This window comes from Natrix helvetica, assembly GCF_964273705.1.
Source record: "Natrix helvetica genome assembly, chromosome: 4".
NCBI classification, from domain to species: Eukaryota; Metazoa; Chordata; class Lepidosauria; order Squamata; family Natricidae; genus Natrix; species Natrix helvetica.
This window is the reverse complement of record NC_138550.1, coordinates 138,933,523-138,960,112: the sequence shown is the minus strand read 5'-3', so window position 1 is coordinate 138,960,112 and position 26,590 is coordinate 138,933,523. Positions and strand designations below refer to the sequence as shown.

General features: G+C 36.6%; 1 long non-coding RNA gene across 1 annotated transcript in view; it reads left to right on the top strand.

Moving 5' to 3' along the window:
- The window catches only part of LOC309391987, a 47,476-nt gene extending 22,318 nt beyond the window's left edge, over positions 1-25,158 (top strand). Inside the window, exons 3-4 of the long non-coding RNA XR_014175371.1 lie at positions 23,005-23,176; positions 24,068-25,158. This is a non-coding gene — a long non-coding RNA (uncharacterized lncRNA). The remainder of the gene's footprint in view (positions 1-23,004; positions 23,177-24,067) is intronic.
- The last annotated feature ends 1,432 nt before the right edge of the window (positions 25,159-26,590 follow it).

Here is a 26,590-nt window from a genome sequence, read left to right as displayed (position 1 = left end):
GTGACCTGAGGCCAGTTACATTCTCTCAGCTCTAGAAAAAAAGCAATGACAAAACACTTCTGAAAACCCATGCCAAGAAAGCAGCAGGCAATGTTTGAGAATTGGACATGATTAAACAGAAAGGAGATTCCTGTTCAGATACTTCTGATAGTATTCTATGGTAACCTGAACATTTATTATTATTAATATAATATTTAGTTAAATATAGTTTTATTTCTAGAGAAATTATTTATTAATAAGATACTTACATAGCTTTGTTACATGTGCATAATGGATACCCCAGACAAAAGCAATTGGCTTTTGTACAATATTGGCTCCAGGATTTAAAATTAAGTTTTAATAGAGATAGAATTTAGGATTTTTTAAATACTTACTACCAGGCACCTAGAATAAAAATTCTAGCTGCACACTCAGCAGATTCACATAAATGTGTATTTTCTGTCATTTAATTTTCCTTTTGTATTACTATGGAGGCAATAATCAAAGGGAAATCCTATTTTATAATATAATAGAAGTGTCATTAATTAATATTCCGGGATTCCCCAAAGAACTATAATAATGGAAGCAAATATTTCTTTTATCTATATTGTTCAATAATTAAGGTACAAATTAATTACGCAAATACTGCAATCTCATCATAGCAATTTAATTTAGCAGTGATTGTCCTATTTACATGGGAGTTTCACAGCCTCTAGTTCAGCAAGGTAGTCTTGGCAACAAGCAAAATAACAGGGTCAGAGAATGAGGAAATATTCCAACTGACAGGTCTATTATGGATGTTGCAATTATTATAGTGATGGATTAGACATGGAGAGCATCCAGTTACTCCCAGTGATTATGGAGATCCCTGACTTTTGAATCATCAACTTTCAACTTAACCTATTTAATAGATCTAGATTATTACACATTATTTCCATAGCAAGGAAGATAAAGCAGGAATGGTTAAATTTATTATTTTATCCAAAGAGGAAAATATGTTTTTATTTAGATATCATTATTTGCTTGTGAAGAAAAAAAATGAAACTTTGACTTTGGTTTTGTTGATTAGAAAGATAGAAAGATTTGGTGTTATAGGAATGGCTAGTTATATATGTGTAAAAGTAAACGTTGAGGTTGGAGGTTGGAGTGAGTTTATCTTGTACTGTGCTAAGATGAGTTGGAAGTCAATGCCCCTTTTCTTTCTTTTTCTCTTTCCCGTTGTATTTCACATCCCATTTTCCCTGCTCCCTTTCCTTCCCTTAATTTTATATTTTTTCTTCTCTTATTTGTATTTTATATACTACTACTACTACTACTACTACTACTACTACTAATAATAATAATAATAATAATAATAATAATAATAATAATAAGAACAACAACAACAACAACAACAACAATAACAATACTTTATGAAGTTAACCTATTTAATAGAGCCATATTCAAAGTATAAACAATTCAAAGAACAAAATAATGCTTTAGGCTGGTGTAGACACATATGTCATGCCTATCAATGCCTTTGTAAAGAAGATGCATCAGAATCTTTACCATGATGAAAAATTCAGGATAGCCACAATTTCCATTGCACCTCTTCTTCAACCTCATTTGGCCTGGAGGGAGGGTAAAAACAAACAATTATGGAGATAATTCCCTTTTCACAGTCCTTTCTGGAAATGCATCTCTGTCCTGGACATTTGAAGAGATAGCTAATCCTCTGATAAATAGACTGCATGACCTGGAAGGAGTTTATTGACTAGGATATTTACTTTTTCCCCTTCTCCCTCTGTTCAATTGTGTCCGATTCTCAGAGACTTTACTTTACTTAATTCAGGTCATTTAGAGGCCAAAACAAATTGCTCTGGGTTAATTGCTGACTCAAATGACTCACTTTTGGAGTTTGCAAAACATTCTTACCCCAACCATGACCTAATTGCTATATAATATAAACAGAACCATTACTACTTTTCTAGCCTTTCTTCTATAAAACTGAAAAATGAATAGGCCTGAATTTTAGAAGGGGAAGAATAATGCCCAGCCTCAGATTTGGGATCTAGAGATATACTATATTATACCAAGGTTGAATACTAGATTGAACTGCCACTGAAGGAAGAAATTGACTAAATAATTGGTTCTTCAAATTATCCAGTGCATGCCAATCTGCTTTTATTGTATAATAGGTTATGACCCCCCAAAATCTCCTGTTCCATTCTGTGTGGGAGAAAAAAATGACGTATTAACACAATTAGGCTATCCTCAAGATGTACACCTCTCTCTTCCTCTCCCTCTCCCTCTGTCTGTGTGTGTGTGTGTGTGTGTAACAGTCACATAGACCTATAGTAAACAAGGACAGTTGCTTAACAAACCTGAACATCTATCATATTTAAGCATCATTTGTTTTTCATTAGCTGGGTTCTCTGACTTACTACCTTATATCCTTAAATTAAAGAAAACAACTGTGTGATACAATTCAGAGAGAGACCCATGACACTGCAATTAAAATTAAAACATGCTTTCATAAAAGGATTACTCCTATTTTCATATCACAGAACAGATGTGAAAAAATAAATAATGTATAATGTAAGTTTCATTCTGAATTTAAAGCAGAAATTAGCTCTGCAGGTAGAAGATTATTTTATTAAGCAAGCATAAGATGTATGTATGGATGAATGATAATTTCTTCCATGCAGAAGCCAGTGGAAACAACATAGTCAATAAACCATACTAGGGCGGGTGGCTCCTAAGCCTGAGATAATATAGATTGTGCTTGTGGAGAGTGGATTTTCAGATGGTTCTCCTTCAAAGGCCAGTTCCAAGTAGAGAGCTAGCCATAAGCCTGTGCTTTGCAGGTTGCTGCAAATTCCCTTCCCACTCTTATTTAATTTGTACTGCCACCTGTGAATAACCAGAGCCACCTGTGCAGAGTTCAAACTAACAACTTTAATTGGTTCTGCCTATAATACAGGATTTTTTTCCCAGTCTGCCAACTACTATTTTGAACAATTAGATAAGGCTCTGAGGAATTGGTGGTGGTGGGTTGGCCTAGTCCCTTCGTGCTTTTGCAATGACTCCAGGCTAACCTCACATTTGATCCCTGCTCCATGCCAAACTGAGTGCTTCCCAACATCTACATAAGATTCTGAGATTATTCATTGGCATTGGATTACGTATCATCAGTATCCATGATTATACATCTCTTCTCTGGGTTATCCAAGTAATGCCATTGAGATTCTTTCCAAGCAGCTGGAGACTGAGGATCTGGAAGGGAATGAATGGCTTTAATTCAAGTATAGCAAAACTGAATAGCTGTGGCTTTAGGACCCCCTGGTCTGAGAGATCTTCCATAATGATCTTTGTATTCTCTTAGAACAAGTGACAGCCATGACCAGGAAGGCTTTGCACAAATCCATCTCTATATAGAGCTGTTCTTGAAAAGCATTCAGAAGCTCCACTAATCCAAACTGTAGAGGTATGCGAAATTTTGGACACATAACACCACTGCTACTTGAGTATAGTGCTATTTGGCTCTCAGTATAGTTTCAGATGCAATTCAGTGTGCTGGTGGTCACTATTGAAAATAGGCATGGCACAGGGCCACATTGCTTATGTAACTGCCTATTTCCAGTGGTTTTGGCTCATCCCAACAGATCTGGCAGGGTGTGCATAGCCTAGGTCCATTCTGTGAAACAATATCACTTAGTATGACGCAAGAAACATGTATTTTTATACCAGCACTGCTTCCCCCTGCAATTCAGATGGCCCTAAACCTGCTGGCCTTCTGGAAAGTCTGGAAATCTTGTTTTTACCATAGGTTCAGGACCAGGATATTAGAAGGGCCCATTATATATGTTTTTTTTCCCTACGGCAGATAGTTTGTAAGGGGCTTGGATTATTTCTTTCTAAACTGGTTGTTGGCCTATGGCCGTGATGGCGAATGTATGGCATGCATGCCAGAGGTGGCACACAATGTCCTCTCTGATGGCACGTGAGCCGTTGTCCCAGTTCAGCTCTGTCATGCATGTGCGCGTGCCAGAGGTGGGTTCCTACCAGTTTGTACCGGTTCAGCTGAGTAGGTAGTAACTCTGCCTGCCACGCCCCTGAACTGGTCCTCTCGGCGGCGCCAAAGGTGCCACCATCTTGTTTTTTGCTTTGGTGCATGCGCAGAAGCATTTTTAGTACTGCACATGCGTGCATAGCATGCATCAAGCATGCACACACCCTGAGCGAAGCAGTAGCAGCAGCCAGAAGCCACCTCTGGCGCGCACCTCCCACCCAGCTGGTCTTTGGGTCTTAGCAGTGCCTGCACAGGGGGGGCGTGGTGTGTGTGTGTCATGTGTACATGCGTGGCATGTGCATGGGGCCAATGCCAGTCTAATATTTCTATTACCAATGACCTTATTGAAATTATAGACCCTTATATATTTTGTAAATTAATGAATTGAACTAATGCTTTATTCCTTGTTGGCCAAAATATTTAACAGATTTTATATAAATATGTAGAGATCTAGTCAAACTATAAAATGCATAATTTAAGAAATATTAAACATATTTACAGTAATAATGGAAAGTGCAAAGGAGAAGGTGAATAATTTCATAGAAAATATTGAGGTTACAGGACTCTCATTTTGTTTTTATCTTTGCAAATTTCAAAAGGTATATTTATAATGTTGCTACCAAGCTTGTTTTATTTTTGCTTTGAGTATGACTAACCCTCTCTCTTCTTCTTTATTCTGTATTCTTACTTGGTGAAGATGTAATTTCCACCTTCAAAAACACCTGCAAGTTACGTGTGGCTTCTGTACCTAAATAGAAGTGTGAAAACCTCTTTCTTTCTATTTTACTGAGATAGATGTATCAAGAGAAAGATTTACCACAACATCTATATCTTACAAATAGAAATATTCTTTTTATTTTTTTCACCTACACATTCTAGATCGAAGAAATTTAATAAAGGACAGAAGCTGCATTCTCTGATTTCCATCTAAAAATAACCATGAAAAGTTTTTAACAGACGCAAAGTTCAGTTAAACCAACCAACCAATACCTTTGCTGTAGAAATCAAGTTCTCTGTGATATTCATACAAATTGAAAAAAAAGCAAAGTATAGAAAGCTGGAAAGAGGAGCTGTATTTTTGTCTTTAATAGTGATAAAAACAAACCCACTACTTCTGCTTCTTATTTCACTAAAATGTCAGAAGCATTTTATTGCTCTTAGGTGCAGATATGGCTACTATCCCTTTAGATACTATTTACCTAAGGATATATATGATTGTGAAGTTAGTACTCTGGAAGTCTCTTTCCACAATATTCATGACACAATGTCAGTTTCAGCAGATATGGAAGGAAGTTAACCTCAGGGAGTGATCTGGCAATGTATAGGAAATGAAATTGAGGTTGGCAGGAGAAACACTGCTTTTTCTTGTTCGTCAGAGGAACATGGAGATAGGGGACAAGCAGATATCAAGTTGGTTTTTCTCCAAGAAAATTACAAGTACATCTGCAAGTACAAGCTGATTGCTTGACTGGAACAGAAGATGAAAGGTTAAAGGCCAACGGGTTTTTCTACACTGTAATATCAAAGGAAAAAAGACAGAACATATGAAGTTTCTTAGAAGAGTAAGTAGGAAAATGAATGCTAGTGGACATAAAATGAAGGGATGTTAAGTAGAGAAGTAAGAGGATCTGATGTCTTTAAAGCCAATGGAACTTTGCAAGTGATAGACATCAGACTATCTAGCAGACAATCTACAGCAGTGGTGGGTTTCTGCCAGTTCACACCGGCTCGGGAGAACCGGTTGGTGAAATTTACCAATCCGGTGAGAGGAGGTTTGACCTGTGGACCCGGAAGTAACTTCTGGAACGCCTGCCCCAGCCCTGTCGCTCGCTCACCCTGGACGTCCCATCACAGGTCGCTCACTCCCCTGCCTGTCCGCACTAAACTAGCCCAGCCCGTCACTCACTGATTGGCTGGAGTCTAGCCAATCAGTGAGTGATCTGGAGGGGACCCATTTAAAAGCGTGGCGCCCACGGCCAACATTCTTCTCATTCCCAAGCAGCTGTCGCATTGTGCTTGCTGATTGGTCCTCCCTTCGCTTCGCCTTCCAGCAGCTTGCTGCTTCCCTCAGGTAAGCAACTAAGCATGAGGGGGGGGCGGTGGGAGGCTTGCTTACGCCAGCTCGTGGCTTTCATGAGGGAAGGCCTTCCAGGCCTTGCCTCGTGAAAGCCGCGAGCTGGCATACGCCATGTGGCTGAAAGCGGATGGGTGGCGGGGGCGGGGGCATGCTAACTTTCGTGAGGGAAGACCTTTAGGCCTTGCCTCATGAAAGCTGTGAGCTGGTGTACACCGCATGGCCAAAAGGCACTGGTTGGCGATGGCGGCGGCGGCGGCTTTCGCATGCGACCGAAAGTGGGTGGGCGGCGGCGGCAACAGGCTAGCTTTGGCCATGAGCTGGCATAGCCATGAGCTGGCTAAAGCCATGAGCTGGCATATGCCACGCAGCTGAAAGCAGGTGGGTGGTGGCAGCAGGCTACCTTTCACGAGGGAAGGCCTTCAGGCCTTCCCTCACAAAAGCCGCGAACTGGCATACACACGCAGCCAAAAGCCCCCCGCTCCCCCTCTCCAGCCTCGCCTGGCTGGCTAAGCCTGCCAGGCGGCATGCCTAGCTAACCAACAACCCTTGTTTCTCCAGTCCAGTAAATTTACCTGTCCTGCTGCTTCATTGCCAGCCTGCTCCCTGCTGCAACCATCACATTGGATACCTGCTGATTCTGCCTGCTGGTAAGTGACCCGGTTTTTTTTCTTTTAGTCTTTTAATGTTTTTTAAAATAATATTTTATTTATTGTGCATAGAATTTTTAAAAATCGTTTTACTTAAAAGTAAAGAGTATTGAATATTTTAAAATGGTTTACTTCAATTTATTGTGTGTGGATTCTTTTTTTAAATTGTCAAATTGATTTCTGCTGAGACTCTAACCCTATCGAAAATTGGAGATCCACTAAATTGTTGTAATGTCAAGTGAACCCTTGTCAGAAGGAGGAATGAAAAGGTATGTTATCCTGGGCTTAAGTCATACCAAAGAGAAGAACTGGTTGAAGAAGTGAAGAAGAGGAAACCCAAAGGGGAGGGGAATTGACAATATTACCCTTAAATTCATGAGATTAAAGGGATAAGTAATACAGTCATTCTTGTATAGTAGATTTCAGATGAATAGGTTTAGATGAATTAAGATATGCATTCTGCTCCAATGGCTTGAACTCCTGAAGGAGATAATCTTTCAAAAATGATGACAAATCTTGCAGAATGAGATCCTAACAATTCCTTGTACAAACAAAATGGGAATCACCCAAAAAGACCAGTGTGAATACACATGAACATTTGTAAAATGTTGAATGGAGAGAGCACAAGCAATCCTGGGAACAACGTGTTCATTTCTTAGTTGTGTGTTTTCTGGTTGTTGTGATGTTTGCCTTGCTTTGGATTGACACAGTGCCTTGTGAACTCTGGATTTTTCTTGCCTCCTGAATCCTGTTGTATTATTGTGGATTTAATTTTGCCTGGTGGGTGGATTTAGATTGGGAAACTTTCTCTTTTTTGAAACAAAGTTTTTTAAAAAATTTTGTTACATATTTTAGCTTCTTGTATAACAAAGTGTTGTCTGGTTTTCCCCCTCTTTACATTTCCTTTTTGGCATAGTTTTACATCATATTTTCATTTTACATTTCAGTCATCTTATTTTTATTCCACATTCTTCCGTTTAGTTTTCATTTCTTCTTAATATATAAACAATATCATTATTTGCCTCTCTAAATTAATGGATTGAGAAACTTTCAAGTGCCTTTTGGACTCATTGGCCATTGCTCTGTGGACTAGCATTAGTCTACTTGTGGCTGGACTTAATTGGGACAGTTCTGGGGTTTTGGTGAAGGGAGTTGTGGGGGAATATTAATAACCCACTAAACCACAATTATGTGTGTGTGAGCAGGACAGCACATTGACTGATATGAATGTAACATAAAAAGGGATTGTAAGTAAGGGATAATACAAGATAGTGGCCAGAAACTGTATGGATTGTGTAAGAGAGCTTTGAATGAGCCAAGCCTAGCAGGAATGCTTCCTCCCCAACAACATTTTAGGGAAAAAAGGGAAGATAAAAAGACCGTAGGTCTGTTATGTGAAGAAAAGGATGAATTGGTAATGGGCTGATAAGAAGGGAGAACATTTATCTCTTCTCTTATTGGGAAAATAAAACCATACCTGCCCATTATTGTGCCACTCATGCAAAGAGGCATCTGTAGCATAGATAAGAAAGGAACACTTAGCTAATTTAAATGAATTTGTCTTTAGGCCAGATGACTTACATCCTATAGAAGTGAAGCAAGTAGTAGGGGTGATTTTAAAACCAATAACTGTAATCCAAGAACTCCTGTCTCAGTATCTCAGAAGTCTGGAGGATAGCAAACCTTGTTCCACTCTTTTTAAAGGGGAAGGACAGGCAGATTCTGTCAGGATGACTTCGACCTATTGGGCAAGATGCTCAAGCTGATTATTAAACTGGATGGTTGAATGCAATAATTAATAGAAATGTATAGAATTAGAATACAATAATTAATAGAAGCCAATGTTACAGAGAAGTCATGCTAGAATTACCTTAGCTTCCTAGTTTAATAAATCTGGGAAATGTAGTGGACATAGTATACTTTGACTTAAGCAAAGCATTTTACAAACCCATGAAATTTTCATTAATAAATTAGTAAATTTGGTAAATTATGGATTCATTATGGCTGAATGAGAAATTGCAGAGAATACTTAAAATAGTTCCACATCATTGCGGAGAGTAGCATTATGTGAAGTGTTTTTCCAGGTCTACTGATATTCAATATTTCTGGTAATGGCTTGGTTCAAAAGGTTGAAGAAATGTTTATCAGATTTGCAGATGATACAAACCTAATATGAGTAGATAATGCTTGTGAGAGAGTGGGAGGGAGGGATGTGGGGAGAGAGGGAAAGGGAGGGGGAGAGAGAGGACTTAAACAATGAACCAAAGTAAGCAGAATCAAGTTTAGCAGGAATAAATGTAAATTCCTATATGTGAGGAAGAAAAAAATAAAGAAAAACACAATTGTAAAATGATGAGGTCATAACATTAGAAGAATCTGACTGTTCTATTAGACCAAGTTAAACTCAAGACAAGATCATAATGTAAAACAACAAATTAAATTTTGGGTTATATTCACAGAATTATTAAGTCTAGATCTTGGGAAGTTTTGCCTTGTTTAGATCCTGTTGAATACTCAGCTCAGTTCATTATAGCCAATAATTAGAATAGACAAGCTGGAGCAAATTCTGAGGAAAAAAGGACACGTACCAGTGGGCTGAAACTGCAGAGAACTATATTCACATTAGATAGTAGGAAGAATGTTCTGATGATAAAGGGTATTAAGGGATGATTTGTTTATTTATTTACTATTCCTACTTACCTGTTACAACACTGAAGTAGCAACAGTCTTTGATTCATTGGCTCATGTATTTGCCTATCTATCTACTTAATAAACTTCCTTGACTATGGAAAATGAGCTTCCAGGACATTTTAATTTATAACTGGTAATAACTGGTATTTTTACGCTTTACAGTACAGATGGGAAAAGGTGGGGAACCTAACTCTGAGTCTGAAAAAAGCTTCAGAGCAATAGAAAATTAAAGACTTATTCTTATCCAAGGAACATATTACAGTAAGTGATGATGAATCATTCTCATTAAGTAATCAATTTGAGCCACTAATGATGTAAGATTCTGGGGAGGAGGATAATAGAAGCTGCCCTCATCCCCGATCATAAATTCTATCTTGGCTAAGAGTTTGGAGATAATTAATGTATTTGAACAAGTTAATACTGCTAAGATCTCAAGGCAGCTTATAGAACGACACTACCTCTTCACTGCAGAATCAGATATAGTGGTTCTGATTCTTCAGAATTTACAGAACATTTAATAAGAAAATAGATAAATTACAACAAATATTCCAATGAAATTCCCATCAAAATAGAAAGTTTCTTAAAACACTATTCAAGAAAATCACATCTCAGACTGTTGCAGAAAGGGAACTTAAGTCAACAAGAAATGTCAATACTTATTTCTCTCAAAATAATCTCCTTTTGTCTGAGTTTTTAAAGCAACCCAAACGACGCTTTCAATTATAAATAATAAAATGAACAGTATAAGTAGCTTGGTTGTTGTTCTCTTACTAAACCAGCTACTTTGAATTTGCATGTCACTAACTGACATGAGGAAGATTGAGTGGCTTTCTAAGCACTTTGATAGACAGAGAATTTTAATTAAATTTAATAGCCCAGCTATTCCATTAGTGCTAAATAAAAGCGAGAGAATATTGGAAGTTTAAGAAATCTACCTAAACTGAGTGTTCAGGGAACTGTTACAAGTCTAATATTGTAGAAAAACAAAGTTGGACAGGGGCCCAAAGATGTTAATTATGAAGCAATGTTAAATGGCCCTGAACAGAAAGGCTACCTGCAACAAACTGACTATCTCATTACCGGAGATGAATTATATTAGTAATGCTTTACCTATAAATGATTTTTTGGGTTTAATCGCAATAATACGCGTGCGAATAACCACTTTAAACTCAATGTATATTGTTCTAAGCTTGACTATAAAAATATGATTTCTGTAATAGAGTTGTCAAAATCTGGAATGCTCTACCTGTCCAGTTGTCTCAGCTACAAATTGTCATAGTTTCAGTCACAAATTGACATCCATGTACCTTACTTCATACCTATGCGGTTAGTAGAGCGGTCGTACATAAGTGCACTAAAGTGCCTTTCATCCCTGTCATTGTATTTTTCTTTTATTCTTGTTCTCATTTTTGCTTGACAAATTCTAATAAATAAATAAATAAAATAAATGATGGAATAGGCCTTAGTGAAAAATGCATTTAATCAAGTGCCAAAGAAGGAGGCAGATGAATGGCTTTGGCGGGCTGCATCTTGCCCGCAGGCCATCATTTGAGGACCCTTGCTTTCCAAAAAGGAAGGTACACCTGTTTTTATAACCAGGTTACCAGCAGTCAGTGATTTAATTGTGTTTTATATCATAGACTGTGTTTTTTTTAAAAAAATCTAGAACTCTCTGTCCGATATATTAGTTGGGAATTAAATGCAGTATACCAACTTCTGGAAGTCTGATCTATAAATTTTGTTAGTGGAATCAAAGAATAATTCTCTTTTCCAAAGGTGTGATATTTCTGACTTCATAATTTAGAAGCAATTCAGGCTACATAATAATTGAGATAACTATTTGGAGAGAATAGAAAGCACTGAAGCTAAATACAACCTGACTGTCCTATGTAGATTATTAAGGTCTGATAAGATTAACGTCCTTTCTCTTTAAGCAAAATTAAGACACAATATATACCTTTTAGTTATATTTTTAATTCAATATTTCATGCTTGTAGAGACAAGCTACAGAAATGAAATATAGTCATGGTATATTAGAATAAATGTATTTTCATGCTAGCAGTGCAGAGATTCTTATAGATGCATACATAGTGCAGACCTAATGAAAGGTTATTAAAATAAGCTTTTCTGCCTATAACTAGAAATTAGCCGAACCAGGAAATTGTTGATTTTTCAATCCTCAATTTATCTGAAGTATTCATATAGCTTTCCCTTTTAAGAAAATTAATCTGCTTAATTGCTGCTTTTTAGGGAAAATAGATAGGTGGACTAAATTCATCCATCTATACTTCTTACTCTGTTGAACAGCTAATTAGTAGATTTCAATCACTGTTTAAAAAGCATTTCAACTTAATAGATACTGCTAAATTTCTTACTTAATTCTTAGTTTAGGCAATTTATCTGATTACCTAGCTCTTAATTTTAGCTTTATTCCTGCTAATTAAAAAGCACATATAGCATAGCAATTGAAATGTTTAAAGCTCTGCTGATGGGACTATCAGGATGGAATCAGAATAAAATATAAAAGTATAAAAAGAATCACATATGATAAAGATCTGCTGTGTTCGTGCCACCATACAGAAGAAAACTGTACAGGCATAAACTAATATCCTAACATATCTTTGCATGCGCAAGATCAATTGATCTGATAATGGAGAAATTACAAATATTATTGCAATATGTGTCAAGGGCCAGGGATATCAGGATATTCAGGCAGTTCAAATAAATATAAGGATTTCTTGTAAGCATAAGATCTCTACAAAAATCTGAACGATTAATGGTCACGGAATGTTGATTCTTAAATATAATCTGTCTCTGGGATATTAAAGAAAAACATTAAAGGTAAAGGTTCCCCTTGCACATATGTGCTAGTCATTCCCGACTCTAGGGGGCGATGCTCATCTGCGTTTCAAAACCAAAGAGCCAGTGCTGTCCAAAGACATCTCAATGGTCATGTGGACGGCATGACTAAATGCCGAAGGCGCATGGAATGCTGTTACCTTCCCCCCAAAGTGGTGCTTATTTTTCTACTTCCATTTTTACATTCTTTCAAACTGCTAGGTTGGCAGAAACTGGGAGAAGTAACGAGAGCTCACTCTGTTATGCAGTGCTGGGAGAAGTAATGAGAGCTCACTCTGTTATGCAGTGCTAGGGATTTGATCTGATCGACAAGCTCAGCTTCTTAGCCACTAAGCCACCACGTCCCCTAAAAAACCATTGGAGAGAATGAATCTATCCCAAACAATATAGAATATCAAAATGCTGGTGTTGACCCTTAAAGTCCTACAAGGCATGGGACTGGGTTTGGAATATTTGGAAGGTCCGAGGCAGTGGTACTTTTTGGCTGTGGCACCCACATGTTCTCCCCAAAAATGAAGCTGACCTCTTCAATCCTGAACTTTTAAGGACCCTGAAGATCTGGTTATGTCAGTACGCTTGGTACCCCAAAGTATATGTGAACTCATGAAGTTGGTCCATTTTTATTAACTTCCCTGTGTCTATGATTTTATTGTCTTGTTTTAGTTCTGCTAAAACAATTAGTTAATTACTTAATTAATTATCATTACCATAATAGTTTAAGTCAATGATTGTTTTATTATTTTAATTATTTTTATATTGTATGCCACACAAAAACACTTTATGTGAGTTGGGCAACCATATACATTTTATTAATGAATAAAATATTAACCATGTATGCTATTAAATTGATTCAAAGGCAAAAATGTTTCTTAGGTTAGTTGGGGTTTTTTGTGGTTTTTTTTTTTTTGCAAACTTTTCATTACCCAACTCTGCACTGAAGATATTATCTAGTTGGGTAATGAAAGGTCCTTAAGAAAGGAACCAAGCTCAGAGTACACCAAGTTCAATCCTGAGCGACAAATATTTTCTTCTATTGGTAAACTTTTCTTAACTATGCACAGATATAAGTTCAGTGCAATTGGTTAAGCACAATCAAGGTAAGTTTGTCAAATGAACATCTCACTAAATCGTACAATAGATAACCTCATAAAAAAGTATACTTTTTTCTCCATCAAATCAAATTATTAAGTGTTAAGAACCTAAAACCACAATGTGTTTCATAGAGCTTCATAGGCTTTATGATCAGGCATGACAAGTTATTTATAATTCCATTTCTACAATTTATTTTAAAGACTTGGAATTATTTAATAGTACTATAAAATTAGCCTTGACAGTTTTCAATTGAATGATACATTCTAAAATGAAAGGCAGTTCAGCAAGTATATTCTCGGCCTCTTAATTGTGTCTAATTGACCTTATCGTCTGCATCTGTCATCCTGATCTAATTACAGGACACATATATAGGCACAGGGTTCTCCATAGCCCCCTTTCAAGTATTCATTAAAAAGATATTCTGAGGTGATGACAAAGTAAGCTCTGAATAGTCTCTAATCTTCCTATATTATATAGTTACATACTTTATAACTACTTGGGGTGAACGTTATCCTACTCCTCGGGGTTAGCAAATCAGTTTGCATAGCACTTGTAAGGGCATTCATGGGTAGAAAATAAGATGTTTTCACATTTTCTTTTTTACAAATTGGGCATGAAGATATTAACCATAAATATTATCCATTCCTACGCAGAGACTAGATAAAAAGAGGAAAGGAGTAAGCATAAGATTTGCTATGATGGCTTTTTATTTGAATCTAATGCCTTACAAAGGCTATGCATATTCCAAAGGATGCTATATAATTCTGTCCATGCAAGACAATTGTTAGAAGCTTTTTCTTACATTCAACTTAAGCTGAAGCAATTATATGGTCATATTAACAATTATAGGAACAATGAAAGAAATATATTGTTAAGAGCAACTATCTCCATCCTTTAATCATACACCAGCCTGAAAGAAAATAGAAATCTTTTAGAAACATTTCAAACATCCTGGCTAGTATCTAGTGAATACATTAATGAATGCGGTACGATAACTGTTTAATGGGCAGCTCACAGTATGTTTCTCGGTTATTTCCTTTTCAGCAGCTCAATAAGCCAGATATATGAAAGACTGTATTCTGTACTGTGAACAAATGGTTCTACATCAGCACTCTTGCCAAGTAGTTAGAAAGAGTCAGTGTAGGAGCATAATCAAAAATTAGCCCAAGATTGCTTGTACCGGATGGCATGCTTTAAATTAGTGTGGGTTGTTAAAACCAATCAGTTTAGTCACTGCTTCCCAGAATGTTTAATGTTCCAATGTTCTCATTTTTCAATTGCTTGGTCCCTGAACAGACCGTAGTGGGCCCTAGGGGAAATAAGGCATTACGTTAATTTGTATGTAAGTTACGATTCTTTAAAGCCAACTATCTGATTTAAGATTGACATGTATTTAAGATAAGCACTATATACTGTGCCACAACTTCTATAACTCTAGTAGTAAGTAAATGCCGAATAAGTACTATTGACTTAATACATTGGTTTTCAAGTAGGGAATAACATGAAAAAAAAGAACATTTGGGTTGTTGTTGTTTTTTGCTTCCAGTTAAATGTGACGTCCAATTGTTTCATAAATACTTGACTTAAAAATGTTTGCTGTTCTTTTACAAATTTTCAACATAATCCTATTGCAAATTTTAAGGCTGAAATTTACTGAATTTTATTGCAAATGAAAGTACCATGTAAAAGGAAGTCACACAAAGTGCTACTGTCATCTTCAAAATGGATCGGGCCTGACAGAGCTATTTTCTTTGTTTCTTAGCTTGACACACTTTGGGGAGGGGTGGGGTGAAGAAAGCTCTGGCAGGTCAGACCAGACATCGTCAACTTACTATCTTGTGGGAACCAAAGTTATCCTAACAACTGCTGGCCAGAGACTGGAAGAGTTTACCAAGGAGATGCAGAACACCTAATTATGTGTGACCTGTGGCAAGTAGGGAGGGAACTGTTTATTCTTTAATTAAACTGAAAGCATGGGAAAATAGCTGGTTTTGCAATTCAAACGTGCCAAAATGATGTACTCAATAAAGCAGTTCTTTGAAAAAACCAAAAGTCTCAGAGTTGCTGGATTGGTTGGGTTCATTACTCAGAACCTTGACAGATATACATTCAGAGATACATAGAAAGTCATCTTTGAATTAAGATCTTCCTACCTGCCTCCATTCTACAACTGGAATCCTGATGGTAACATTCACAATCACGTTCCTGGTTGCTACTTATCTCACAGTCCTCTATAGCCTATATCTCCTTTCTAGTTATTTGAGTAAGAGACATTTTCTTCCAGATCTCATAGCCTCTCTCCATTTCTGTCTCTTTCCTCTGAGCCTTTTACAACAGGACCTTGACCATAACATATTCACCATCTATAAGTAAATAAATAAAATCCCATGCTCTCTTCAATTGAAAAGAAGCCCACAGTTAAACCATCAGCTGAATCTTGTACTTCACACACACACAAAATAAACACAAAAGTGTCCTGCTAAATGTTTCTCATACTTTCTATCAAGCCACAGTATATATTAACATATTTAACATAGTTAAAATAGTACCATATCATTATATTATACTTTCATAATACGTATTGAATGGGAAAGTTTACATGTTTCTAAACTTTTCCACTTGTTTCTTCAATTTGCATAACAAAAGTCAAATGTTATTTTTTCTATTTTCAGACTGAAATACGGCTGTTTAATGATATGAATAATATTAAGGTACCAGAAATCACTGTTTATTAAACCCAGGGTAACCATTTGTGGCGTTATACTGAAAGCCAATTTGCTATTTTAACTTATTTAATTTACAAATCATAACTTAGCATATGCATCTTCTGGGGAGAACAAGGAAACAAGGGACTTATATAATATTATTTGTGCAATGATATCATAGTGTACATGACACCATTGAAATTTTAACGAAAGCCTGTGTGTCCTGGTACTAAGATTTATCCTGCACCACTTACCTTTATGATTCTCGGTATCACCAACACCAAATGAGTCCATTTAATCCAGTTTATAGTTACTTGGGCTGATTTTTGTCATTCCCAACACAAAATATAACCTAAAGGAAAATAAACAAGCATAGCGGGTTTTAGAAAAAACAACAACCCCATGATGTCAACTCGTAAAGCATTCCTGGCCTGTTCTCGAGTTGCCCTAGACAGAAGGGGGAAGCTGCCATGACCATAAACATAATGTGACCAACTTTTTTACAATGAAAAGGAGGACAAATAAATGGGGAAAAATATAGTAAATAAAAGAAATATTTTATTCATTGCAACAATAATGAACACTAAAATATGATATATGCATAATAAAAACATTTGTAACATTTTATATTGTAATTATGCTTACATGCCTGTTAATTATTATTTAAATGAGTACTTTTCCATTGAATTAATATTTTTTGTCAATGTATCATCTTCTAATAATATATTGGAAATATCTGAACAAGAAATATCCTTCATATTGAATTTTACGACAAGTGCTAGAGTATCAACATTCAACCTCGATTTCTCACTTGTCCAAAAATCATTGGCAATTGAAAAAACTCTTTCAGCTGCTGCATTAGTTCCAGGGCAGCACAACGTAAATTGAACAAGTATAAATAAATTTTCACATGGAATATGTTCATTTTTGAAATGGCTGAAAATGTCCACCCATCTTTTATCAATTTCAACATGCTGATTTTCCCATTGTATTAATTTTTCAGAATTTGAATATACATTCAGTCTTCTAATTTCTTCAAAGAGACAATTGTCATCTATTTTAATGTCTGGCATTTCTTTGGATAAAAACTCAACCCAAGATTCAATATCTGTCCAATATACTTGCAATGAAGTCAAAAAACACCATTGAAAACTGTTATTTCCCGTGATGTTTGTTTCAGACCATTCTTCGATATATTGAAAACATGTTTGATAAAAATTCTGCACTTCTTTGATAAACTTTTCTGTTATGCCCAGATTTGATTCCACTAAGTCTGACAATTTTCTTGTTATAATTAAAGGAACAAATTTATCTTCAAATCGAGATTTATATTGAAGGATAAAGTCATTCAAAATAAGACTAACTTCTGTAGCTGAAATGTGTTCACCTTCAATCTTTTGAATCGTTTTGTGAAAAATAGGTGCTTGATTATGTACAAAATACATCAATATCTCAGATATTTCATTATTGAAAAATGATTCCAGGATTTTAGGACATTTGTCTAAACTTAAAAAATATGAACAGAGAGGTTCAAATAATTGTAGAACACGCTCTACAGCAGGTGTTAGAGCAAGCCATCTAACTTTTGAATATCCTAAAAGTTTTTGGTATTCAACATTCGCTTCTTCACAAATTTTTTTTAAAATAGCCACACAAACGGTAAAACAACTAAAATACAAACAAATTATAATTATTACTTCTACATCAATTGGCATGGCACATGACACCGTGTTGATTGCATTTGACAAAATATGTGCATTACAACCTATTCCTAGTATTTTCTTTTGGAGCAAATCTTGTAATTTTACATACACATTATTCACGCCTTTGTGTCTTCGCCCACCAAAATTTGTGTTCGTATTATCAGCTGTTAGTGCAACAACTTTGGATTTCAAATTGTTTTCATTTATTACTCTGTATAGATGGTTTGACAAAATTTCAGCAATTCACCCTCAAAGGATTCTAAATTTAAAATTTTTACTTGAATCCCCTTGGTAACATTAAAATATCTTACTAGTATTGGATACAATTTGGTTTCATTATGATTTGATGCATCAGATAAAACTGTTACAAATGCTGCAATTTTCAAGTCTGCTGTAAGTATTTAATCACAGTAATTTTTAAATACTGATTTAATAATAGCCTCGCATTTTGTCCTGGCGCATGAAAATTTAGCATTGTGAAACTTTTTCAATAATTTAGTTGTACAATCCATACTACGAAAACTTTGATTGTGAATTATGGTATGAAATGTGTCAGGGGAAAAAACGCCTGATATCTGAGATCAATGGACCGTGGCTGATTCCCTTCCGCATATCTTTTGAGATATTGAGAAAAATAAAAGTCTTTAAAAGTATTCTAATTAATAAACAAACTTTAATAATAAAATAATAAAAGTAAATGAAACAGAAAATAACTAATTGTTACATTTTGATAATGAAAGCTCCGTCTGCCAAGTTCTGCTTGGCAGCCGGACAAAGAAGAAAGGAATTTGGAATGTGTAACCGCATGCGCAATAAATCACTTTCAGATAACATTTTGTTTTATGACCTGCGCAATAAAGCTTTCTTAGTTTAACTCTTGAGTGTCAATTCATTCAGTTCAGGCCTAGCAAACTTTTTAACATCGTGACAAAATGCAAATGTTCCCTCCATTGCAGATAACTGTTTTTCATCTTCAGAATAATTTGAAGTTTTTAAAAAACCTGTTACTTTATGACTGGAAGCTGATGCATCTAATGATTGTTTATGTTTGTTGGTAGACAAGTGTTTTGTTATAACTGCTCTGCCCCCAACTGCAATACAAAATTCTCCTCTGCAAATATTGCAGAAAACAATGGGATCTTTCTTTGATATGAGGAATGGAAATTCCTTTTTCAATTGATCTTTGAAATGATATTTCCTCTTTTTTGATTTTTCCATCCCTAAATGAAATTTAAAATAAAATATAAAGCTACACAAACGATGCAAGCACATTATGAATAAATAAAATTAATTATTACAACTGAAACTTTAATAACATAAGCAAATAAACCACTAAAATTTAAATTGTTTTACACTTCTGTTGACAACAGGGTTGTATAAACTTGAAAATAAAAATATACATATTTGGAAATTATTAAATAGATAATGAATTAATAAAATGTGAATTGTACTTACCTCAGTATAATTGAATATTCACTGAGAAAGAAATAATTACCATGAGTCATTCAATTGCCGACGTACTGTGAGTCTACTGCGTGCGTATGTGCCGTGTCGTGTTTCGGTAAGAAGTAAACAAAGCCACTTGCGCATGGCAGTCTCTCTCAAGGTCTCCCGTGCAGAGAGCATGGGTCTCATAATCGTGTCTTAAACTACACTATACTGAGCCTTAACAAATTGTCATGTCAAATACAAATATGTCACGTAATACGCAACAGATTAGTCTTCAAATATCGAAAAGGAGGACATGTAGGAGGATACTTTTCGACGGAGGACAGAACTTACAAAAGAAGGACTGTCCTCCCTAAAGGAGGACGATTGGTCACCTTAAACACATTCCATGCATACCTTTCTCCATATTGTATCCCAGGTTACCAGAGCCAGTTGGAGAATGTGATTTATGACACACCCTGGAAGGAGGAGGGAAATAGGGTCATGGTTGGGCCATAAATCATGTGGGGCAGAGCTGACTCCACTCGGGTAGGTGCTGACATGCAGTGACGTGCGGTGAGGTTTATGGCTGGTGAGGCTGGTGATGTCATCAGGAAGGCGGGGAATTTTTAACAAGGCACTGGCCACAACTCGGTTTCCAGGGTCCTTTCGCGAGCGAGCTGGCAGGTAGCTGACGGTCCGAAAAGTCCATTGCACTTTCTGCTTTCGCAAGCAACTTCCCGTAAACCTGCCATTGCTCAGTGCGAGGAAGGGAGCCACTCGTGCATGCGCATTCGCCCTGGAACTATGAGCTCCGGCATCAGAACCCGACAGAAGGCGGGGAATGGGACCATGTGTGCAGGAGGGAGACTGAGGCTAGAGGAGCCTCCTGCACCTCCCTCTGTCCTGCACACGTGGTCCCATTCCCTAAGGCTCCTCAGCGCCTTTTCCCTTTTCCCTCTTTTTTAATGATGAGAGCGGTGAGGCTCTGCCTCCCCTGCCTCCCCTGACCGCACGTCCGTGCTGACATGTTGCTCCTAATAAATAACTGGATTTCTTTTGAAACTTCACTCGAGCTCTTGAATTAATTAGGGCATCTGTTGGAACCCTGACACATGAAACAGCACATTTGGAATTTCTGTGCTTTACGTGATTGCATTCAAAAATAGCTATATATTTATAAATATATTTATGTGTTTAATGTCTTTAATTTTTGCTATTTTTTCCTGAAGGCTTTATGGTGGCACACAAATGTTTACTGCTGTTTTATCCCCTTGGCAGCAATGGGAAATGATGTGTTAAGAGTGACTGCTCCAAAGCTACCCAGTGACTTGAATGGTGAAGTAGAAGCTTAAACCAGACTCCCCCCAGTCTGACACTCTAACCACTATAATGGAGTCTAACCAAACTCTAAATTAGCTGACCATTTGTGTGTAATTGATTGTAACTGAATTTTCAGCCTGGTTTGCCAGATTGTGATGATAGGGCTTTTCCAAAGAAAATAAAAGGAACTAGTGAGTGTTATAAGAACACATTTAATGAAGTAGCAAGGGACACACCATCCAAAAATAAGGATAAAAATAGAGCAAGGAATATATCTGCTTGCAGCAGGATTCCCTGAAGTATATGATACAGGTTTGAAATGTATGAAATAGCTGAATGTTTTCACTAATGGTCTTCATAGAATTTGTAAGTTTGTTCCTTTTGTTTTCTGCAATTTGGGAATACCGCAGTAGGCATAGAGGTCAGAATATTTTTGCTATCAGAGAAGAACAGGTTATGTTTTTCTATATTTTTCTATTTCATTACCTAATGGAAATGAAATAATAAGCTGTATGATGTTAAAGCAAAGGTTGCCAAAAAATAAATAAGTTTTGTCTCCTCAGAATCTACTGTAATTGTATTAGCCAAAAACATTAAGAAAGTTGAGATTAAAAAATAGCCGATGACCATTTTTAGGACATAAATGGAGATGTGTTATTATTAACATAAATGTTTTACAAACCATTTTTTCTCTGATTGGATAGAAAAAAAATACAGTTCCCATGGGTATGTCAGGAACTCTTGAACTTGTCTTAGTTGCAAAATGTCCAATGATACTGTGCAAAGAGTTTATCTTCCATTACACAGCCTCCATGGCTTCTCACATTTTAATTTCCAGGACATTATAAGACAAATCTTCCTTTGGTCTAGTTCAATTCAGGAAATATGGGTGGGTAGGATGGCTAAAAAGGGATGGAGGGATATATTAAAAATAAAATAAAATAGAACCAAAATTCTTTAACAAAGACAGTTAAAAAGTGTTGAAAAAACCTTAAAATACTCCAGATTGATGTGTAGAATTAAGCCAAATATTAAATTATTATTAATCTTTTCTTCGTTCCTTTCACCCATCTCCTCCCACTTATGACTGTATGACTGTAACTTTGTTGCTTGTATCCTTCCAATTTATATTGATTGTTTCCTAGTATGATTTGATTGCTTATTTGTACCCTATGACTATCGTTAAATGTTGTACCTTATGATCCGTGATGAATGTATCTTTTCTTTTATGTACACTGAGAGCATATGCACCGAAGACAAATTCCTTGTGTGTCCAATCACACTTGGCCAATAAAGAATTCTATTCTGTTCTATTCTATTCTGTTCTGTTCTGTTCTGTTCTGTTTTGTTCTCTTCTCTTCTGTTCCATTCCATTCCATTCTATTCTATTCAAAAAAAAAAAAAACATTGCATAGGGCCCTGCCATTTTCTATATTCTGGCCTCATGAACAATATGGCTTATTCATTAAGGTAATCATAAATCTCTCAAGCCTATCTCACAGTTTCAAAATAATTCCATGTTTCCTATTTTCCTAAGGAAAGTCGCTGGACAGACAGCATCTAAAGGGCAGCAAAAGGGAGAGAAATTCAAAGGCAAACTGAATCCAATTTCAAGGAAAGGTTATGATAGCTAGAAGTTCTAGTATTTGGAACTCTTCTATGAACCTCTTCCAATGAGCTCTACCTGTTTACTAAATACTAGCATATTCTAACAACCCTCTGACAAAGCTGCCCCTGTTCTTCTGGTCTCTCTTCAGCTGAGTAGCTTTAAGTATCCCTGCTTGGTCAGGCTGTTTTTTGGTGAAGCTGAGCAGTCTGTCATTTGATTCAGCTCTTCATGTACCATCATTCTTGAAGCCTTCTAATCTGGGTTGGATTTGCTGTGTCCAGGGCAAAAATGGTAGGCCTGGTTTTTGATTTGACATGCCCCCTTCATCATTAAGTGAATGCCATGGTTGCTAAGTGAATTCAAGTATTTTTTTCCAGCATTTTGCCAGCAACCAGTAAAAAGCAGTAAAGTGCATTCATGTGACTGCAGAATGTTGCAAACAGCCATAAAAATGAGAAGTACCCAAAATGTGGCTATGTGACCATGGAGGTAAGTGCAACCATTGGGACTCAAAAACTGGGTCATAAATAGATTTGGGATCAGTTCATTGTAACTTCGAATGGTGAAAGAATTGCTTAATCCTGAATTAGAAGAAAAAGTTCAATTATATCTCATGCCAGAACTGTGGATCAACCCTTAGAGGATTGTTATCAAAAATTGTTATCAAAAGTAAAGGCCAGATTATTCAGTCATGGGAGGGTTAATAAATAGCAATAGAATGTATACTGTATGGCATTTAACTTCCTATCAGTAATATTATAATTATCGATTCATCAAATTGACCGCCCTGTTATGACTAAACTAAGAACTATAATGTTCTTGTCCATGTCTTTGCTTTAGGTGTTCACCTGATGGATGAAGGAATAAAGACCAGGCACACATGCTGGTTTTGTTCTCTTCTCATTTCTATTCAACCTTCATGCATTTAGGTGAGACGTACATTGAGCTTCTTCAGAGCTCCAGTTCAACATGTGGAGTCAAGAAAGTGGAGGGAAGACATCTTGATCTGCAGGTACAGTATAGGTGGTACCTTGCTCAGTAGTAGTAACTGTGAAAGGGATCTTGGAGTCCTAGTGGACAACCATTTAAATATGAGCCAGCAGTGTGCAGCAGCTGCCAAAAAAGGCAACGCAGTCCTAGGCTGCATCAACAGAGGGATAGAATCAAGATCACGTGAAGTATTGATGCCGCTTTATAATGCCTTGGTGAGGCCACACTTGGAATACTGCATTCAGTTCTGGTCGCCACGATGTAAAAAAGATGTGGAGACTCTAGAAAGAGTGCAGAGAAGAGCAACAAAGATGATTAGGGGACTGGAGACTAAAACATATGAAGAACGGTTGCAGGAACTAGGTATGTTTAGCTTAAGAGAAAGAAGGACTAGGGGAGACATGATAGCAGTGTTCCAATATCTCAGGGGTTGCCACAAAGAAGAGGGAGTCAAACTATTTTCCAAGGCACCTGAGGGTAGAACAAAAAGCAATGGGTGGAAACTAATCAAGGAGAGAAGCAACTTAGAACTGAGGAAAAATTTCCTGACAGTGAGGGCAATTAATCAGTGGAACAGCTTGCCTCCAGAAATTGTGAATGCCCCAACACTGGAAGTCATTAAGAAGATGTTGGATAGCCATTTGCCTGAAATGGTATAGGGTTTCCTGCCTAGGCCGGGGGTTGGACTAGAAGACCTCCAAGGTCCCTTCCAACTCTACTATTGTATTGTATTGTATTGCAGCACCATCTTTAGCCCTTTCCAACCACCATACATTAAAATGAATGACCGAAGAAGACAATACCCTGTTATACTTCATAAATATTAAGCTTACTCCTTGAAATATTGCCTAGGAAAATTTTGCTGTTCATAGTTGTAGAATACAATTCAATGTTTCATCTTTTTTTTTTACAGCAACTACGTGTATTCATATGTGTTTAAATTAATCTGTTTTATCTGATCACCTCCTTGCCTGAGTTGGATGTATCATTATGTACTACAGTTTTTGTTCCAGAAAATGTCAAAGTTTGATTTATCTATCCTGCTTTGCTTTAATTGTTCTAAATTGTTAAATGTGAATAGCCTTTTGTCCTCATAGAGCAAACTAGCAGTACAGATTAAAATAACTTTGTCTGAAATACTTTAGCAATTCAGTAGAATAAAAGGCATGCATGACACATACATCCAATGTAACCTTCAAAGCAGCAAATCATTAAAACATGAAACTTGGATAGTGTTAGAATTAAATTTTTTTGCCAGCATTGCAAACTTCCCATAAAAACTAAAAATGTTATTTTATTCCTGTGTACAATTTCATCATGCAATTGGGAAAATCTGTTGAGCAATTACTTCATTAATTTTTCTTTTGACTTAATTTGAAATGTCAGGAGCCTGATCTCAACATGTGTTACCTTGTAACATGTTAACAAATGTCACTAGAATCCATGAGTGATTTCATAACTGTAATACAACCTTGGCTGGGTCATAGAACTTAAATACTAACATAATTACTGTATTTCAGTTTCGAGTGATAAATTAGAACTGACAAAGTTTAGGAAAAAAATAAGAAACTTTGAAATAGAAGCATGTTCCATCTAATGGATTAATCATTACACTCACCTGCCACCTTCTGTTTTTGTTAACAATTGATATGGAGTAAATTCTGAAAATGTTGATGCCATTTCTAAGACTAAGTTGAGTAACAGAATTCAGTTTTGTGAGGTTTAATATCCTAAAGCTAAAGGCAAGTGTTTAGAAAACATCCCTTATTTGGATTTTCTCTGCACATTTTCAAACCTGCATAATAAAATAGTTATTTGTCAATATGTTTACTGGTGTTTATATTGATCCTAATTTGTTCTTTTTAGAAAAGCAGGAGGCACTTCAGACTTTATGACCAGAATAAAAAAAGAAAAGGACCTGAAAGCTTCTGATAGGGTATATCCAAGGTGTATTATTGGGCTAGTTGGCTGAGACGATTGTTTAGACCACAAATGTCAAGCTCAATTTCATTGAGGGCTCCATCAGGATTGTGTTTGACCTTGGAGGGCCAGGATGGTGGTGGGCATGGGCAGACATGGATGTGGCACGGAAGATGTTGGGGGCACCTGGGATGGCCAATTGCTAAGGCAGAACTTCACTGAGATCCTACCTGAGATCTCATTATCATTTCCTTCTTTTCCTTCTTTTTTCTTCTCTCTTCTTTTCCTTCTTTTTTCTTCTTCCTTCCCCTCTTTCCTTATTTTTTCTTCCTTGCTCTCTTCACATATTTCCTTCTTTTTCTGTCTTTCTTCTTTCCCCTTCTCCTTCATGTCCCTTCTTGCATGCTCGAATGAAAGGGGGAAACATTTCTCCTTCTGTTTTGTTTTTAGTTTGTTTTGATAACTTTCTGTCAGCAAAAATGGAGCTGGGGGGCATGCACGGCCCCACTGTGCCCTATTTTTGGCCTAGACAGCCTCCTGCACCCCTCTGTCAGTGAAAACAGGACATGGGGGCTGTGCGCACCCTCCGAGCACTGTTTTCACTGGCAGAGGCACTGTAGCCTGGTCCTGTACTGTTAGCAGGCTGGCTCTGTGGGCCAGATCCAGCCCGTGAACCTTGAGTTTGACACCCCTGGTTTAGACCAATTTATTTCTTTGCTAGCACCAAGTTTGAAGGGGAGACACTTGCAACTGCAGCTGATTCATTAAGTGATTAGGTCATGAATCAAATTGAATTTTAACTAATAGTTCAGTTCCAGGTGGTACTTTTTAGAAAAAAGAGAGACGATGAGAGCTTTTGGCCAGAGAAGGCATAGAGGACTATTAAATTGTATATGAATTAGTTTCAATAACATTACTTTGGTGTTTGATGAAGTAGATTTCTAAAAGAAATATTTACAATTATTTTTTTACTGTAAACATTAAATACCTTTGACTGCAAAGAGACTGTTATTATAACTGTAGAACAGACAGGCAGAAGACTAGCAGACCACTTCCATGAACACAAACTAGGTGTCAGAAGACATGATGAAAAACTGCTTAATTTCACAACATATGAATTGATTTAACCATAACTTCAGTTGTGAAACTGAGCATTTTAGATCAAACCAAATCCAAAAATGCTGGGGATTTCTGGACACTTGTCACTCAGGCCAATCAGCCATCAACAAGCACATAGAGATGAACAACATTTACACACCATTCAAAAGAGACATAAAAAATCAAACAATCTAGAAAGATCAGAACAGAATTTCTCCTTGAAATCAACACCCATATAAATAGGAATTGACACAAGGAATATAAATAGGAATTGACACAAGGAATACTATCAGACAATCAATCAGTAAACAATATACTAATCAAGGAATTACCAATGAGAAAACAATAATCTCAGCATCACTAACAAGGCAAATTACTGTATATAAGCAGAGAGCAAACCACAATTCTTTCTAGTGCT